Source organism: Anopheles stephensi, chromosome 3 (genome assembly GCF_013141755.1).
Source record: "Anopheles stephensi strain Indian chromosome 3, UCI_ANSTEP_V1.0, whole genome shotgun sequence".
NCBI classification, from domain to species: Eukaryota; Metazoa; Arthropoda; class Insecta; order Diptera; family Culicidae; genus Anopheles; species Anopheles stephensi.
The window spans coordinates 67,153,711-67,171,803 of record NC_050203.1 but is presented as its reverse complement, the minus strand read 5'-3'; the positions used below and the strand labels follow the sequence as shown (position 1 = coordinate 67,171,803).

Here is an 18,093-nt window from a genome sequence, read left to right as displayed (position 1 = left end):
ACAGGCACTTCGCACCCTAGTAGAGCTGCCGTGCATCAAAAAGCGAATCTGACATTTTCGCTGATATTGCACTATTCGCCCTTGAAGATAAAAAAATGGCGTTGTTGTGGAATCAAAATACGTCCTTTGACGGCAGCAGCAGGTGAGCAAAACTGCATTTTATCACCAACAGACAGCATGTACACTTAGCTGTCACTCTACAATTCTCTGCTATAAACTGAATCTACCACCGGGCATAAAAAAGCTCTTTCGGTTCAGAACAATATTCCCGCTCACACTCGCACACAATGCTCATTTTCACAACACAGTATATTGCTATATAGTGTGCCAGGTGTTTGTCTCCCCTGCACCATCCGCCACTCGTTCCAAACTCCCAGGTAAGCTCACAATGGTGACAAATAAACAAAGCCCATCCCCGGTCGCTTGGCTCACATAAAAACGCACACGCGAAATCTGCACGCCCGGGTCTGGGAAAACCCCAAACGGCATCTCGGCATTCGGATCGCAGCGCGCACCCATTGCCCATTGTGTGTGTGTGAGTGCCTTTAGTGTCTTTAAACTTATTTCTCATTTATTAATATCGTGCCAGCAACCTCGTATGACCTCCTGCTCCGGCTGGAAGCCAAAAACTGGAAGGAAAAGAAGGCCACCCGCGCACCACCCTGAAAGCGCTGGGAAATCTCCGACGAATCTTGCCATTACCTTTGTCCGGTTCCGTCGGCAACACAACGGTGCCACGCAACAATCGCACCAACGCGCACTACAATGGCCACATCATTGCCCAAACGATGGGAGCAAGCTTGGTAAAGTCTCCCCCAACCCGAGCTCAGTAAAGGAAGATAAAACACATTTGCTGGGCGAACAATCGGTAAGCATCGGTGTTGTTCGGTGCGTTCTCTTCTCGACGGTTCGTGCTGCCGTGTGCTGGCTAGAAGTGTCACCAGCCATGGTGTCCCCGGCGACGACCACGTCCGGAGTTGACTTAAACCTTGGCCAGTCACGCAAGGTGCTCGTCGAGGAAGTGGACGACGTGGACGTTCGCTGCTATTGTTTCATCAGTCACCAAACAGCGGGAGTTTCACCGCTGCTCCCTGAGAAGCCAACGATCATGATGATGCAAAAGCGGCGGGTAAGTCACATTGTCTTCCATTGCACAAAAAGATCCACAAAGTCGGCATTGACTTGGTGCTCGTTTTCCCACACCTACACCCCCCTCCGACATGGAGCCCTCCATCTCACGCCAGGAAAATAAGCAACCTTACTTGATAACTTCATCCGAGTTCGAGGCAAAACCTCCCCCCGAAAAAGCTGTGCATTATTGTGTCTGTGCCAGTGAGGAAGAGAGAGAGTGTTGATGAATTGAAATTAGTGTCCAATTTCCTGGCCCTAGTGCTCCGGTGCCATATATCCATCTGCGCCGCACGAAAGTGAACGGTGAGCCGGCCAACCGGCATTCTCATTAGAGTTTCGGAAACAGAGCATCAGACAGCGCTCGTCCACAAAACCCTCAGCCATTACTAATTTCAGCATAAGACCACATACTTAGCACATGGACGCAACACACGCTTGCCGATTCGGAGATGGCGGGGTGAAAGTGAAAACAGAATAATTTCAGCTCAATCGCGTTTTCCCCCCCTGAAACTGTATTTTCGCTTCTTCCTCGTTTCCAATCGGAGCGATTTATGGTACATGGTACGCATTTATGCAACGCCAAACGCGTTGATCTCTGGGGCTGCATCCGGAAATGATGCATTTTTGATTACATCGTAAATCTGTAGCAGCACCGTTCCCAATTAAAACTGCATCTTGTAACTGCTGGTGTAAGCGTACTGATGTGATTCGAATCGTTACCGATTCTGGCTACCTGGCATGACAAGCTGAGTTCGTTTCCAATCAATTTTTGATTGTACTGTGCTTCAACAAGCTTTTCTTGGGAGCGAGATAAAGGATTTTTGTTACATTTATTTGATTTTTTTTGGTGAAAATCTAGCATCAGAAATGGTAAAATTGCCCTTGATTAAAAATCGATAACGAGCTTCGTTTCATCAATGTTTTAATCCTTATTTTGGAAAGAGAAAATCCTTGTGCTACTCCCTTGATCCCAAGAATCTACTAAGCTCGTTTAAAGTTCATTTGAAGATCGAGTACTTCATCTGACAGTCTATGGGCTAATCAGGTTTATACTCTATGCTCAAGTTCTAAAACGCTAGAGACCTCACTGTTTAGCCCGCTCTATTGTGCTCGTCTAATCATCTAGAGATATACAAACCAATTCAATTGCTTATTCGCTCACAATCCTTCAATCTACTAATTGGCCACCATGAATAAGTTATATCTCGCTTTCAAACCTTGCTTTAACAATAATTTTATGTCCAATTGTTCTTCAATTATTATTTACTAATTTAAGCTGCTTTATTTAAAAACCAACTCAGCTTTAAACCACAACCGCAAACGATTTCTTTCCCACAGTCAACGTTCGAAACCACTTTTACTATTGCCTCTCTCAGGCACATCCACCTCATCAGTGCGGCTAATTAAACAATGCTACAAAACAAAAGCTCGCACGATTTCAGGTGAGTGGGAGGGAAGCGAGGACGGTGAGCGGCATCACCGAAAGGAAAGGAAAAGTGACCACACCACCCACTTTTTCCCAAACGCGATCCTCGAACAAAGACGCCAACGACCAAGACCGCGAATCACCGGGCCTAATGATGGTCGGTGCCGCCTGTTCAATATAGATGCGGATGCGCATCCCCTCATAATGGCATCTTACCGCCCTTACCAATCATATCCAATTCCGGATGTTACCATCTTTACCGGACCGGGAGCACCATGGCACGATCGAAAATCGCTTGCAAATGCAACGCTCATCTCGCGAGCAAATGACAACGTGCAAAGCTGCTGACAGCAGCAGCAGTATGGTATTATTGCCTTCGATTTTGTGCTCTTCTATTTGTTCACCGGGTCGCTTTCGACAGTTCCCATTGCCGAGGGGTTGGGAAAATGTTTGCTATCGATTTTCACTGCACCCGAAGATGCTGGCCTGGCCGTAAAGCACCAGCAAGGAGGCAGGGATATATTATATCCAAACATACCCGACTCCGAATAGCAAAAGCTTTGTGTCCAAGCGTTCGTACCGTGTCCAGTCCAGGCTTTGGACTTTGTTCGTTTGCACAGCTTTTTCCTCTAGTTTTGGGTGTGCATCAAGAAGCTTCCTTTCCGTACGATCACGAACGCCCATTTGTGTCGAATGCAATCGGTTTGCAGCCATGCTTCCGGGAGAATGTGTCCTTACCGAATTTATATGCTTTCCCGTTCTGGATGCACTCACGATCCCTTTCCAAAACCCCGGGATAAAGGAAGCAAAAACGGACAAACCCTCTACAATAGAGATGGGAGAGCGTAAAAAACAGGATGTCTCAGCAAAGTAGAAGAGGAACAGTTTTTTTATTCGACCAAACCAAAAAAGGCCCGAATCCCTACCGTACACAATTGAATGCAGGTTACATTCTCTGCTTTTTTGCTGCTGCTTTCAAATAAATTTGTTTGCCCCGGACGTGCCCCGAGTTGCCCGATGGGAACCTGACGGTCCGGGCGGAAATCGAGGTCACGGACGGACGAATAATTGTCATTGTATTGGGACGATTTAAAAAAAGGACGATTTGTCACATGATGAGAAATGGTCGGAAAATAATTGCCACCGATGGTGGAGAAGCAATGGGAAGTAGATTATGTTGGGCTCTTTTTTAATCCGCAATCCTCCTATCACAAGGTCATTTCCAATTGGCAGATGAGGTTGACGCGATTGGCAAAAGACAGCCAGCGACAACGTTGGAAAGAGGTTACGATATGAAGCGGCAAATTTTTAATTGAAAAAACCTCCTCTTCGTTTTAATGATAAATGGCGCTACCTGGCGAACCTCGAGATCTTTGTTCTGCGATCGATTCGGATACCACCAGATACCACCGGAGGCACGGGAGGATGCATAACTCATGCGAACGCTAATCACGCTCAGCTTCTCGGGAGCGGAAGCCATTTAACCTACTTTCCAACGCCAAAGTCACGGATGAAGATATCTCGCGCGTGTCGATGATCGTGTGCGTGCTAACCTGTCCCTTCGCATTATGCATTCGCTGGCAGGACCGATCGCTGGACACCCTAGTGTGCATCTTCCTGCCCAGCAGAAACACCTTGGTGGATGTATAAATATTTTTAAACCCGTTTCCCCCACGAGTCTCAAGATCGCTGGAGATCGAGATCGGGTAGGGTAGATACATAGAATTCCTACAGCTCAGCGGATGAACTGTGTGCTGATTTTTTTGTTTGGCGAATGGTAACAGAAGATCCCGGTTCAGGGTGCGAACATTCCACCGTCGTATGCGACCTTGCACTGGGGGGCATCGATGTGCTCTCCCGCCCCGAGGGACTTGGATGGGGATGATTATGATGATGAGCTTACTATCTCGAGATAGGGCTGCGAGAAGTACTCAAAATCCAACGTGGATTGGATTGTCGAGCGGATGAAACCGATCGTCTGCATCCGCTCCGGAGGCTCCACACCGTGCTACCGTTCGGTGGAGGCCTCGCAGATATTTCGCAACAACACAAAAGCGTGCATGCAAAACCGTTGGATGAGGTTGTTTGAGCTGCAACTACTCCAAGTGGACCCGAGTGAGATCTGTTGAACTCTTTGCTTCAGCCTGTTCTGCAAGACCTTGCAGCGCTAAGTACCGCCAAAACGTACGACCCGTTCCACCAAAGGCTGCCGGTTCAATCGAGTGTCACTTCCAGTGAACAAGGCGGCGGCACACACAGAGCGTGCGTTCCAGAACGGAAAACCCAGAACGCACATATCAAAGCATCCCCATACAACCGGAAGGATGCCATCAGAGCGAAAGATGATGACTGTGGTTTGCTGGCTGCTCGGGAGTCCCGGAGTGGTCGGTATGGTTAGTTCTTTCTTTTCTGTTTTAATTAGCGCTTGTCATATGCAGAGCAAGAAACGAGGGAGACAAAAAAAAGCGGAAGCTGCGAATAGAACCGCTCAGAGCTACCGGGGACCACCATTTGACGCTTGAAAATAGACAACCTGCCGACTCGTTTCTCGGATGACATGAAACTGGAGTGGTCTTCGGTAAAGCATGTGTGTGTGTGTTGATTGAGCTTCACAGTTTTCCGCTGGGTTGAGTACTGGCGACGGCATTACAGCTTCCGTTCCGGTGAGCTCCATTGGTCCTGCCCTTCAGGTCGGGACCGGATTCTTTCCAGCCCAAGTCCAGCAGCTCGTTTATCCGTTCTCAGAGACAGAGCAGACTTCCCGGTGAAATTATGATTTCCTCGCGCATAATTCTCATTCTTCCTGTTTACTACCAGCACGTTTTGTCCATAAAATGTCAAGTTCCATTTGATCCCCACCCATTCCGACCGGTCGGCTTCCGGCGCGAGTTATTGAAAGCACGCAACAACAACAACAAAACACACACAGATTCGAAAAGAGAAAGAGCACCCAAAAGAAAGAGTTGCGTCCCCTGTTCCCGCTCTAGCGGAACTGAGTAACTGATGGAACGCGATTGTTTACAATTAAATTAACATAAAAATGTGCCCTGTACCCTCCCATGCGGTCCCGGCAGCTCCCACCGACCGAGGGCGCAATAAACCGGAAACATTACGCAGCCCGTTAACCCTTGCGCCGAACTTGCACCCGAACGTCATGGCGTTCTTTTCGGCAAGTTTCGCTCCGGATACGGCACTAGAACTTTCATCATCATCCGCACGTTCTGAGCGGAACTCTTTTGTGTGTGTGGCTGAAGTTCCCTTTAGGGTCCCAGCGAGTCCCTGGGGTGCGCGGTGCCGACTCCATGTAGGGAATTATTGAATATATGAAAATGCACAACCAAAACAACACCCAAACACGGAAGCCCGAATGCCATAATGTCCAACGCGGAATGCTGAGCAGGGCGGAGGAACCCACCCGATTTTGATGAGTCCATTGTTTATGTTTACATCCCGTTGCGGACACTGAAAAATTGACGCACGTATGTATGGCATGGATAAACTCCGGCAGAACCCATAATGTTCTCCTGGAGAGGAAGTTGCCCACACACACACGAAAAGGTTCGATGGAAAAATGAAAAGCCGGAAGTATCGTATTTTAGATCTTCTACAATGGTACGAACGGCGCCCTATCGTTGCGAGATTGGATGCTACCCGGGGTGAGGTCTTTCATTGAGGATTTGCGCTTGACGGAGTTTGGTACAGCAAATGTACGCTGACGCCGCATCTTTATACAGACGAGAGCGAAAAGATCCGTTTCCATTCGGCATTCGGTTATCGACCGGATTGGATCGTGGAGTTTGTTTTGGGGGCTTTGTAGCTGGACAAGGGGTTCAAGGGACCATTATTGGAATGATCAAATCAGCATTCAATTGATAGTCGAGACATCTTGGTCGAGACATCTTGGACGTAACGATGCAATTTCAAGCTGTCAGCACCAACAAACACAAACCCTTCCCCTTCTTTGGTAGCATATGCTCCCAGGCTCTTCAGGGGATCGCTGGAGGACAATTCTAATGTCTCCCAACTCCCAATGGGAAGCTTCGGAGCAGAAACAAACATAGGAAAGCTAGTTTAAATTACATTCCAGAGTACTCGCTTCCGTTGTGCACCAGTCTTGACAGTTGCCTACCCTGCATTTACCATTCCCAAAACCCAAATTCGAGTAATTCGAGTGTCCTTTTTGCGTTCGTTTCCTTCACGTTCGGTGTCAGCTGGTGCATATACGCAGCAAGGTGCACCGGGTCACCTGAAGAGTTGGTGTTTAACACCCTTTTTCTGCCAATGCCAAAAATTTTCCCATGCTTTCAGTCGGTGGGACAAGGGCGAACGTACGAACGCATGTTCATGCTTAACGTCCACACGGTGTCACGGCGTACCGATGTGTTGGAATGTGAGGTAAGGGTTTTAGTGTGAGCCGGTTTCGGTTGGCTGGACACTGGCCTTTTGTGTGAGGGTTGTTGCAGTTTTTTGGTGAGGTGGAAGGTGAAAATTGCATCACCAGTGCAGACAGCGCAAAGACCCTTGCGTTGGTTAAGAATTTAAATTAATGCAGGTGGTGAAGTCATTGTTAAGGGGCAACAACGCTTCAGAATGTTTGTTTAACGACGCATTCTTTGTTCTACAATTGTGAAGAATGATTGAGGTAAGAACACAAGGTACATACGATTGCGATAGGATCCAATAATCCAGCTACAATTCTCCATTTCATAACCATAATTCCTTGAACTCGTCGCACTCGAGTTCATCATCCAAATCGTGTAAGTTCATTCAGCGGGTTCATTCATCCACAATCGTCAAACGAAAAGGATTCGAATCAACGATTCACGCTACAGCGAGTTTCCGAAACGATTAACTCCCTATCCCAAAATCCCTTTGTATCCGCCGCTTCAACCTGCTGAGTTTGCTGACTCTGAAGGCCAAGCACAACACTGAAGCTTAAGGATCCCATCGCTTGCTACCAAGGGTTTCTTCTCGTCGGCATTGTTGCTCCAGTTGAGTTGTATGTTGTGAAACCGGCACTTCGGGCTACCCGCAAACCCCCGTTCAAATTTCATTTGGCAATGACTTTCTCGTTTAACGTGTGCTTGGTTGGGGTCGAGAGCAGAACAGTCAGCGCGCATTGGCCACGATTCGAGTTTCATATTCGCAGAGAGTGTCGCGAAAACCGAAACCCGATTGATGACCGAGTATGGATTTTGCAAGAATGTTTCTTCCTGCTCACTGCTCAAACTCCATTCAGTGTGTGCGAATAACGCTGCTTCCTAACCGAACTCATGAAAAATGATACTTTTCCACAAAAGCGGCCCCAAAGCGGTAGTCGTCGTGGTCGTCGCCACCGTCGATAGTGGGGTTATGCCGTGGGTTACAGTGTTTCGGGAAACGCTTTGGGATCGGGTTAGACAAACATCAGACGCAACACACAAACACGGCACAGCCAACTAAAGCCCAACAGCAGCAACAAAAAATGATTCCTTCTTGACCGGCAGGAACCCTTCCTAGAATGCAACCGCGAGGCGGTTTTTTAGCAAACAAAGTTCGCGATGAGAATGCAAACATCGTAGGGCAGAGCGTGGTGAGGCAAAAAAGACGCACAAAACCGCAACGTAAACTCCCTTTTTGGTTTTTGCCTTGGTTTGCCAAGAGTGTGAGGAGGATGGGCCGAGCAGTCCGAGGAGACCACGTTGTGCAAACACGTTCGTCCGTCGAGCGGGGCCGTTATGGCGATTGATTTGATTTATGACCCTATCCGACCCGTCCGAGGATGAGACGTTTGTTTGTACGTGTGTATGTGAGTGTTTATGCTTCTTTTCTTCCAGATGTACCTTCGTTCCCCGCGCGGGCAAAGGGCTCCACAGTGGTACGATCGCCAATCCTACAAACATCCCAGACCCAACCCCATTTGCCGACTGCAGAATGCTATGCAAATTCATGCTAAACATATGCGCACGCTGTCGCTGCCGTTTTAGCTTCTTATTGTTTTGTTAAGTAATTTCTACGCTCGGGTGCTCCCGTACCGGCTTAAGATTTGAAACGGCGCGATGGTGAACTGAGGGGGTGAGTCTTGTGGACGCGTGGGATGGAGTTTGATCGAAGTCGAAATGCATAAAATGGGAGAACAACAGCAGCTCACCTACACGCACATCTGCTGCTGCAAATGCGTTGTGCCGCACTGGGAGTGCCATCCACACGAGGTTGGAAGCAAAATAAATACGAATAAATAAGCAATGGCAATCGCGGGAGAGGAAACGTTGATTGGAACGACATGGATGTACATCTCCATTTCCGCGCCAACGATTATATGGGGGAAAGGTAAGGGTTTACCAAAGCCAGTTCGAGCAGCAGCCGCACCGTGACGGGCGCGTGCAGCCAAAACGAGGGCGTGTTAGCTCAAGAAAAGTGGCTGAATAAATTGAGACGCCGGTTTTACTCGATCTCAATTTAAAGAGACACTGTTTAATTGGATTTTTAGATTAAAATAATAGAATAACGTTTCATTTGAAACCATTGGCCTAACGTGGAAGCTGGCTGGATTGAAGTCACGTTAAGGATGCACTCCAGAAGTACTTTATCGTTTAGGATGTCCCAACGAATAGGATAGCTCAACGGCATGCTTGATAATTCTCATTCGAAAAGCATCTCCGTACTACATGAAAGTTGGGCTAGACTAGAGATCTTCCAATTCCCATACTATGAAAACTTCAATATACCATGATGCAACCATTTATTTAGACGCTTTTCAGTAACCCTAAACCCCCGAAACAGCGATATTCTGGATCAACTTAGCCTTATGCCCACATAATGTTCCACATGTAACAAGTAATCCATTACGATCGATATCCCACTGTGCTTTAAGCAAATCAATCGAGTCTCGCAAAACTCAACCGCCCATTGTTAGGCTTAGGCAGTTCCGTCAAAGCTCTAGCGGCAGTGAAAGTAAAATCCCAACCCAGTTCACCTGCGCCCTGTGCTTCGATTTCTGCTCAATCATCCCCAATTTCAAAAAGAGCCCCAAAAACGGAGACAATTCAATGTCTCTCCACATGTGTGTTTTCTTTCATGCTCACATTTTCACTTTCGCTTAAGTGAACCTATTTTCCGGTGACGAAAAACATACAAGCCATGGACCGGCACAAATTCCATTCAAATTACTTCCACCATTACGAAAAGACGGGGGGGGGGGGGGGGGGGGGGGGTCAGGCTATGTTTGTTACTGCACCACGCCGAGGCCGTTTTTGTTCGCGTTTTCTTATGGCCCAATTCAGCTGATAGCGGAAAATGTGCGGAAAATGACATCGATCAACACGGAACCCGCTTATTTTGCGACTGTTTTGGCACACACAAGCGCGCTCACCTCTCACCGGGCTGGTGAGGACAACCAAACTTCGATTAGTAAAAATAGCGATGCACGAAACGCAAATTAGCTCCGGTGCTTTTATCCTTCCCACCATCGTCTTATCGCTCGTTATCGTCGCTTGACAGCTGGAGCTAGAGTGCGCCACTAAGTGCCGGGTGACGTGAAATGCAAAAACCCAATCAGCTGTCAATCGCACATCGAATGTACTAATACCGAAGGGAATGTAATGGCGCAGCAACACAATGTGGAGGGGAATTAAATTGATCACACTTCCTGTCTTTAACATCCGGCCGGGAATAGGGGCGACCATTGTACGCAGAGTGTACCTCATCTTCCTCGGCTTATATCTAGCAAGTGTGTGAATGAAGAGATGCGTCCCTGCCAGCTGTTTTTCCCCCATTTTCAAAGGAAGAAGGATTAAATTTAGAACAGGAAAGCTTGAACGATCGGGGCGATACCTCCCAGAAGCGTCACCTAAAACCCCGAAAGTAACCTGCGGGTGGTTTCTCTGCCTGTTCGCTGCCAGTTAATTACAGGATCCAGGAGTCTAGGGTTGGCCGGAGAGAGAGAGAGAGCGTGTGTGTGTCGTGTTACGGTGTAAAGAGAATCCCGGGAGGTCCCGGATGCTGCGAACGGTGTGAAGAACGATGAAAGAAGATCACCATAATGATGATGATGATCCGCGCGGGCACCTTAAGCAGAGTGTCACATTCGGTTCAGATAAATGGGCTCGGAAATGGACTCACACACACACAAACACACACGTTGGTCTGCAGAACGGAAGTCACTCGCGCCATGAATGCTTGAAGAGCTCGTACAGCCCTAAACCCGAGGACAAATGTGTCCGGGATTAAACCATTCCAGGTTCCGGGGTTGTTTGTTAGGTGGTGCGATACCTTTCCCTGGTTCATCTACATAAATTCCACCCTCCTTTCTCTCGCTCGCTCTCTCTCTTTAGCTTACGGATTCTGCCCATTTCCGGCACATTACCGGCACATAAATGTGTGACAGCGAAATTGGGAATACCGTCGCACCTTCATCATCTCCATTTGTAACGCTGCTCTCGTTTCCAGTGGTGGGTTCCTCGCTTTTTTTCGCTCTTCCTGGTGGGCTCCATAATGCTCACTGATTATCTTTTATGCTCGCTTTTGTTTCTTTTTTGTTTTTGCTGCTCGAATACTGCAACCGGAAAGCATATGTGGGAATGTGATCGAGCGGAGAGTAAGCAGACCAGACCAGCATAATATAAATCACATCCTAAGCGCGATGTGTTTTTTGGTGTGTTAGAGAGAGGAAGAGAGAGAGAAAGAGAGATACTGTGTGCAAAAAACATCTATCCATTCACCTTGAGAAAAGCTGCTTGTACAAATATGGTGGCCCGCGGAAAATGCATGCAGCCGACATGAAATTCGCACCCACCACGGTGATTAATGGCAAGCCTTAATGAGACACACATTCAACCAGCAAATACTTTTCGCCTAGAAGCAATCGTTTTTTTGCCCACTCCAGTTGGAAAGTTTGAGTAAAATGAGCCACCCCGGACCCGGACACAAATGGAACCGAAAACAAGAGCATCAACCTTGATGGAAAATAGGAGAAGCAGTTGCAAAAATTTATCTCTTTTAGCCGGGATTCCTGTGCTTTTTTTCTTCGAGCTTCTGGATGCTTGCTAATGATCGTGGCGGGAAGGAAATGTGAGCATTTTCATAAATCATCACCAGATTCACCAGTGGACGGTAGGATCACCTCGCCGCCTTTGAAGCGCTGGCAGTCACCCTTAAACCTAACCGAAAGAAAGCAATTTTCCGTTTTTCCCGGGTTGATTGCGTGAGGTTCGAGATTGGGTTTTGGTTGCCAAAATGTGGTGCCCCCGAACGGGACTTCACGCGTTCCTTGACCTCTGGTAGCGTGGAGGCGCATTTGGTGGACTATGGTAGACGAACACACACACAGCAAATCGGAGCGATCATTAGAATAATTCCCGCACCGAAAACCGCGCACGGGATGGATGATCGTTCCGAAGCTAATACAGCCGCTCTAATAATCCATCTCGCCAACTAAAGCCGAGCTTCATTTCATGCTACCAGCGTTCGGAGTTGCCCCCCGTATGGACCGACCTTAGCACCGTGCGCAACGAGACGGGGCAATCATTATTATCGTCATCTTCATCAGCTTTCTACCGTGGTTCGCGATCATAATCAAGTGGAATTGTCCGCTTCCTCCCGCAGCTGATTCTTGCTGGTGCTGGAGCCTCATCATCACCCGACCCGAAAAAAAACTCACGAAACGTTCTGTAGGCATTCCAGAAGTGTACGTGCGTGTGTGTGTGGATGGAATACCATTCCGCTTGTGTTCGTGTGCGTGTAACAGACTTCCGCCTAGCTCGCCCCACAAGCCAAAGAAAAGTCCCGACAAGAAATTGAAGAAAAGCTATGATCGTAAAGATGTTTAATATCAAAATTCCCTCCCCTGGTGCTCTGTCTCCCTCACGCTGGTACGCCATACATTGTCTTGGGTGTTGATCTCGCTTGCTTGTCCAGCTTTAACCCGACCTTCTCCCACTTTTGAACCTCACCGAACGATCGGAACGGAAACGAAATCGATAAATTTCAAACTATCTCGATTCGATTCCACGGCTTGCCTTCGAATCCCTGGAGGCGAACTTTTTCGGGTGAATTTGAGAAGAAATTCCTTCCTACTTTTTGTTTTTACTACCAGAGGGCACAACACACACACAATCACACCGTTGTCACCTCTGGCATGATGGGAAAACCTTCGAAATTTTGTCTAAATCGTCAACGAAACGCGACCGGCGCGGATGGGACATCACAACGACCGGTCTAGAAGACGGTCCACGGGTCCACCGGGCTTCGACCTACGGCGTCTATACACCAAAGTCTCTCTGTCTCTCTTCGCTCCTTTCGTTCGCCGGGTCAGCACGAGTGACATGAAAATCCGTACAATAAAAACAAACTTCACTGCGACGAACGGGCGAGAACGGTTGACAGGAAGTTCCAATTTATAATTTACATTTCTACACTTCTCCGGCGCACCCGGCACAATCCAACTGTGCGTTCCGATGGTGCATTGCTGCTTTCCACCAATGGACACTTCGATGTTCGGAATTAGACGTTTTATTTTCAAATTCTTTTCATTCCTTTTTATTACTACTGCTTGTCACCCGACTGCTGGTTGGAAGTTAGTTCTCGCACCAGCAAGTATCGAGTAGGAAGTAAATGGCTCGACAATCGATGAGCTGGAAAGTCGCGACCTGCTACGACAGCAAGTGCCGTTTTCCGGTGTTCCCGGGAATTGGACTTTTCAGGGAATAGAAAGTCCAACTGGCTTTATGGCACGGTAGATCGGCCAGTTAGAATGAAAGTGATTTGCAAACTCCAGGACTGGGCTTAAGTTAGCAAAATGTAATCACTTTGGCCCTAAATGTATCCAGTTCCTACCTCAGGCATAGATCACCCAAGACGGAGGATGACAAGACGAAAACCCGATAAAGCCATTTAAGGCATTTACTTTCGCTTGCCTGAGAACATAATGAGCCAATTCGATTCACTTTGGCAATGGATAGATTCTGATGATCGCTGCCGCCCGTCATTAGGCGCCGATCGCTTTTTCGCCCGAAAAATATGCACACGTGCATACCCGGAAGACTCAAGTTGCCTCAAGAACGCAACCAAACCATCATGGCCACCCGGAGCCAACTTTCTCGTACGCAGCACATCGAATCCAACCATTCGAACCAGAAGTGGATGAGTTTTCGTGTAGTGAATGGAAAAGTCATGCCACTTAGAGGATAGGAATTTTTTAATAATTACCTTAGCTTTTCTCCCAAGCCAGCGAAGAGAAAATGGTAGAACAGAAGAAAAATAAAAAAACAACCAACGATCTTCAACATCTACCCCGAACCCGGAATCGGAATCGATAATTGAAGGGAGAGCCCCTTGTTCGCTCGGCCAAGAATCCAATATATCAAATCGCCTGTACTGTACTTGCCGCCTTTCGGCCTCCGTACCGAACACATTCCAATGTCCATTTTGACCCATCATCATGATGATCTTGATCATCATCAACTGGATGCTGCAGTGAAGGCAACACCACACGGAACCCCTATCCGTAGAAGCGCCAGGTCAGAAGTTGAAACAAATGACCGGAAAGGAGGTCCGGGCCCGAAACGGACCTCATTCTCGGCAAGCGCCTTCAACAGTTAACTCCCAATACCCGAGATCTTCCAAAACGTTCCCAGTGAAACGGGGCTGAGAGAGATGTAAATTAGAAATCGTAACCACCGATGGAATCGTTTAGCCGCACCATTAACGCAGTCCGAGTGCGGAAGAGCTGTTCAGAATCTTCTTCACTTCCAACGCATTGTAACTATAAGCATCCGATCATCACCCGACCGTCCCGTAATTACGCGCCGAGTTTAGGTGGTTCCAATTTCGACATTCCAACCCGTTCGAATTGTCCATTTGCGGTGTCCATCTTCGCTGATCGCGCGCATTAATGGTCGCTCCGATGTGTGCGCGCGTTTTGTGGTGCGCAGTTGCAAGGCCACCGACCACCGAATTTGCGTGCGTGCGAGTTTGCCATCTAAGGGTCGATCGATTGTTGGGTTGTTGTTTTACGAGCGATCTTCACCAAACAAAGGTTGAAGGTTAACTGTTCGGTCGATTGCACCGATTACGCGTCTTGCGTAACTTTCAACCGCATTCGAGCACGTCATGGGACCGATGCAGTCAGAACTCTCGACGAAGCGGATGTGTAACACCTGGTACGGCGTATGTAGCGCACGATCAAAAAAAGGGGGTTAGGAATTGCCCTGAAGAAGCTGCCACTCAACACTTGCCGGCCGCGGTACCAATTAAAGAAGGCCACGGCTTTATTTACACCCGAAAAGGCGGCAGCAGCAGCCTCACTGCGGGCGTCCATTTTCCACGCTACCACGATCCCTTTGATGGATTGATGGATCTTCTTTCTTGAGGAGGAGATCACACAGGGCACGCATGTAGCAACACGGTGTCTGCTTTGAAATACGATTCGGGTAAGCCCGTTCCCCCGGGCGAGAGATGTGGTGGGGATTTACAAATATTGCTCCAGGAACAAAAGCGACTAAAAGGACGACATGTTTAAATAACAATTCCGAAGCCTTTGTTCTTGTCGGACAGTAACTTGGTGGAAAAATTCATTCACAAAGTATGCCGAAGCAGGGCAATCGAATCTTCAAACTTTGGTCGCAGACCATGCTTTGTGGTCTGCGGGTCGCTCGGAAAGTGGAGCATAATGCTTCACCGTAATTTATTCAATCAACACACGCTGTCCAGCACCGTTTCCGACGCGCTCCAGTAACAACGAGCACATCGCAAGAGAGACATCGACCTCCAGCGGAAAGCCATCCGTAGGCATCCTCCAGATCGAGAGATTCCTGTGTTTTATTGCGCTCGGTTGTCGGCTGCCCGGGAAAAACGAGCGAGAGCGCTACATCCGGTGAGGGAGTTCTTCTAATAAAATCGCCAGAACCATCAAAACTTCGCGTGTTGCAAACGTTGGGTTCACAAACGGCCAGGTGAATCTACCACCGCAGCGGTTCTAACCTCGGCGCTTCGTCGATCGTTCGGGGTCGGGTGGAATTCTTGGCCCCGCATAAATTACCCATAAATTACGCACCGCATACACACATTCTTTCTGCCTTTTCGGGTGAAGGCGTACGATGGTTCTTCGCCCCAACCATTCTGTGGTAACATTGTTTCAACCTTCTCAGATTTCTTTAGTTTTAGGACCTGTCTGCTTCAGCGGTAACGCATATTATAGCACCTTTGAGGTTTTTTTTTAACCTGATCCAACAGACGAACAAAAAATACATTCCACCACGATACGAAAACCGCAGACGATGTCATAACTGTGGCGCTCAATCGGCAGACAACGCGAAGTGCTGCAGGTGTTGTCGCGACTCGCGAATGGCACGCGTTACACGAGCCAGTTCACGGTAAGCAGTGAGATGATTCAGCTTCCGCGCTTGGTGTGAAGTACCGGGTTGATCATTGCTAAATATGGCACAAAATGGACGGACGGAGCAATAGCGATAGATGACTCACCTTAGATGGTTGTGATCGGACAGCTGCCTATTCCTCCAGATGATGCTAACCGCTTAATTATCGGCTTGTCAAAGTCACGGCACGTTGCGTCCGCCGAAGATCACTGATGCCGGTGATGACTTTTTGATAGTACACACGGTGCACCAGATTCGTAAATTAAATGTAATTTTTCAACAATTTGTTCTCCGTGTTAATCACCACCGATAAGCGAGATTCGTACACAATATTTTGCACAGATCCTCCTTATCAGAAAGCACGAATTAGAGTGATTTTTTTTTTTCTTTGGTCACTTTGCTTATGTTGTTTTGCACTTCCGTTCTGATAACCTTCATTCGGTGCGGGGTTTTTTCTTTTTTTAATTTATTTTCTTTGCACTCTCACACACATCTATTGCTTATGCTCGATTAAAGTTGATTGCACGATACCGTTTCCTAATTTTATACTTTTTGTTACCTTTTCCACTTCTCGTTGACTGTTTGATTGTTATGTTTCACTTCGATTGCGTTTTTTTTCCCGTTTGCGAAAACAATGAACGACACACAACACTACCACTGCTAGCACTGTTTAGCTTTCGGTTGCTATCATCAGAAGTGCTACTTCCACAAATATGTTATTATTTTCCGGCAAACAAAACCAACCGTGCCGGTTTTCCGATTGCGATTTTCACCATCTTCTCACCATCTGTTGTACAAACAAATAAATGCCAAACTTTGTTTTGCCCTTTTGGTGCGCTACACTTCTCGATGTCACTTAGGGCCGCCCGTTTTTTTCTTCTTCGCCTTCCTGCTTCTGTTTTAACACTGGCCCACGCTGGCACGCTTTGGCTTTTTAATTTCACTCACTTTGTTTCATGTTTCGTGGTGCTTCTTTTGCGGAACGACCGGGCAAACAGTGCCGAACCGGTCACAGCAATCATAGCAAAAGCATCGAACACAATCGAACGTGAAGGCAACCGCCATCCAACCAACCAGCCACTAGCTCTCGCAGCACCGGAGCACCTTATCTGTGGGTTTTTATTTTCGTTTTCAATAACCACACCCGACCGGCTGAACACACGGAACATACAATTTTCTTTTTTTTTCCTGTTCACTGAAACCTTTCCAGGACATTTGCTGCCGACAGCTCAGCAGCTCCCTCGCGTCGATTGCGCACGCAGTGGGGACGTTTGTAACAGCGAGCGACAGAGGTCAGAAGGCAAACATAAACTGCACTGATAAAGTGTGCAGCCGGACGATATGCTGAATGCACTTGGCGGCGCCTCGACACACCACTATCGGGCGTCTGTTGCACGTTTGGCGCCCTGATAGCAGCTCTTGCCGTTTTTTTTCCAATTATAGAACCACCACCATGCACTGCACTGTACACTTCCGTTCCGCGTACCCAACGATGACACGCACAGCACACTTGGATCCCGGGCAAAGGGTGTGTAGAGAAATAATAAACAACTTTGTTCGCTCGTTGAAATCGTTCGTTGGTTGAACGCGCGCAGCACCGATTCCGCCACCGTTCCACGCGTTCCAATCGACTTAAGAGGAATGAAGATGGCTTAGCTGGAGAAGCATGCTTAGCCCGGTTATGTGGTGCTGGTTGTGAGCGACTGCCACTCTCGCTCTCTGTGCGTGTGCGAGTCTTTCGCTCGCGATTCCTAGCATTTCATCGACTCTCTCGCTCGCTCTCTCTGTGCTCGCTTGCTGTTGAATGGAATGCAGCTTAAACATAAAAATATGTTGCACAGCATAGAACGCTTAACGTGCATGGATGGTGCTATGCGGGAAGCAGGTTGAAGCAAGAGGGAGGGGGGGGAGAGAAAGGCAGGCAGCTCAGCTCTTCATCGATTCTTTTAATTGACTCTCACGCGCGCTCTCTCTCTCTCTCTCGATTTTATATGCGCAATTATAACATGCGTAGGGTTTCATCGATTTTAACGCGAGCGATGCACTATAGTTTGAGTTGAGGACAGAATATTTCACGACGGACCTGGTTTAATTCTGAGGAAGCAGTGAGATAAAGAATTACTTAACAATAGTTAAAATAGTTTAAAGTTTAAAAAAAATGTTCTAAATAGGTTTGCTGTTCAG

General features: G+C 47.8%; 1 protein-coding gene across 1 annotated transcript in view; it reads right to left on the bottom strand.

Annotated features, from left to right (window-relative positions):
• LOC118511778 overlaps positions 1-17,565 on the bottom strand; it is a 33,223-nt gene extending 15,658 nt beyond the window's left edge. The window contains exon 1 of the mRNA XM_036055284.1: positions 16,016-17,565. The gene's annotated coding sequence lies outside the window, so the exon portion shown is untranslated. The remainder of the gene's footprint in view (positions 1-16,015) is intronic.
• Between the last annotated feature and the right edge of the window lie 528 nt (positions 17,566-18,093).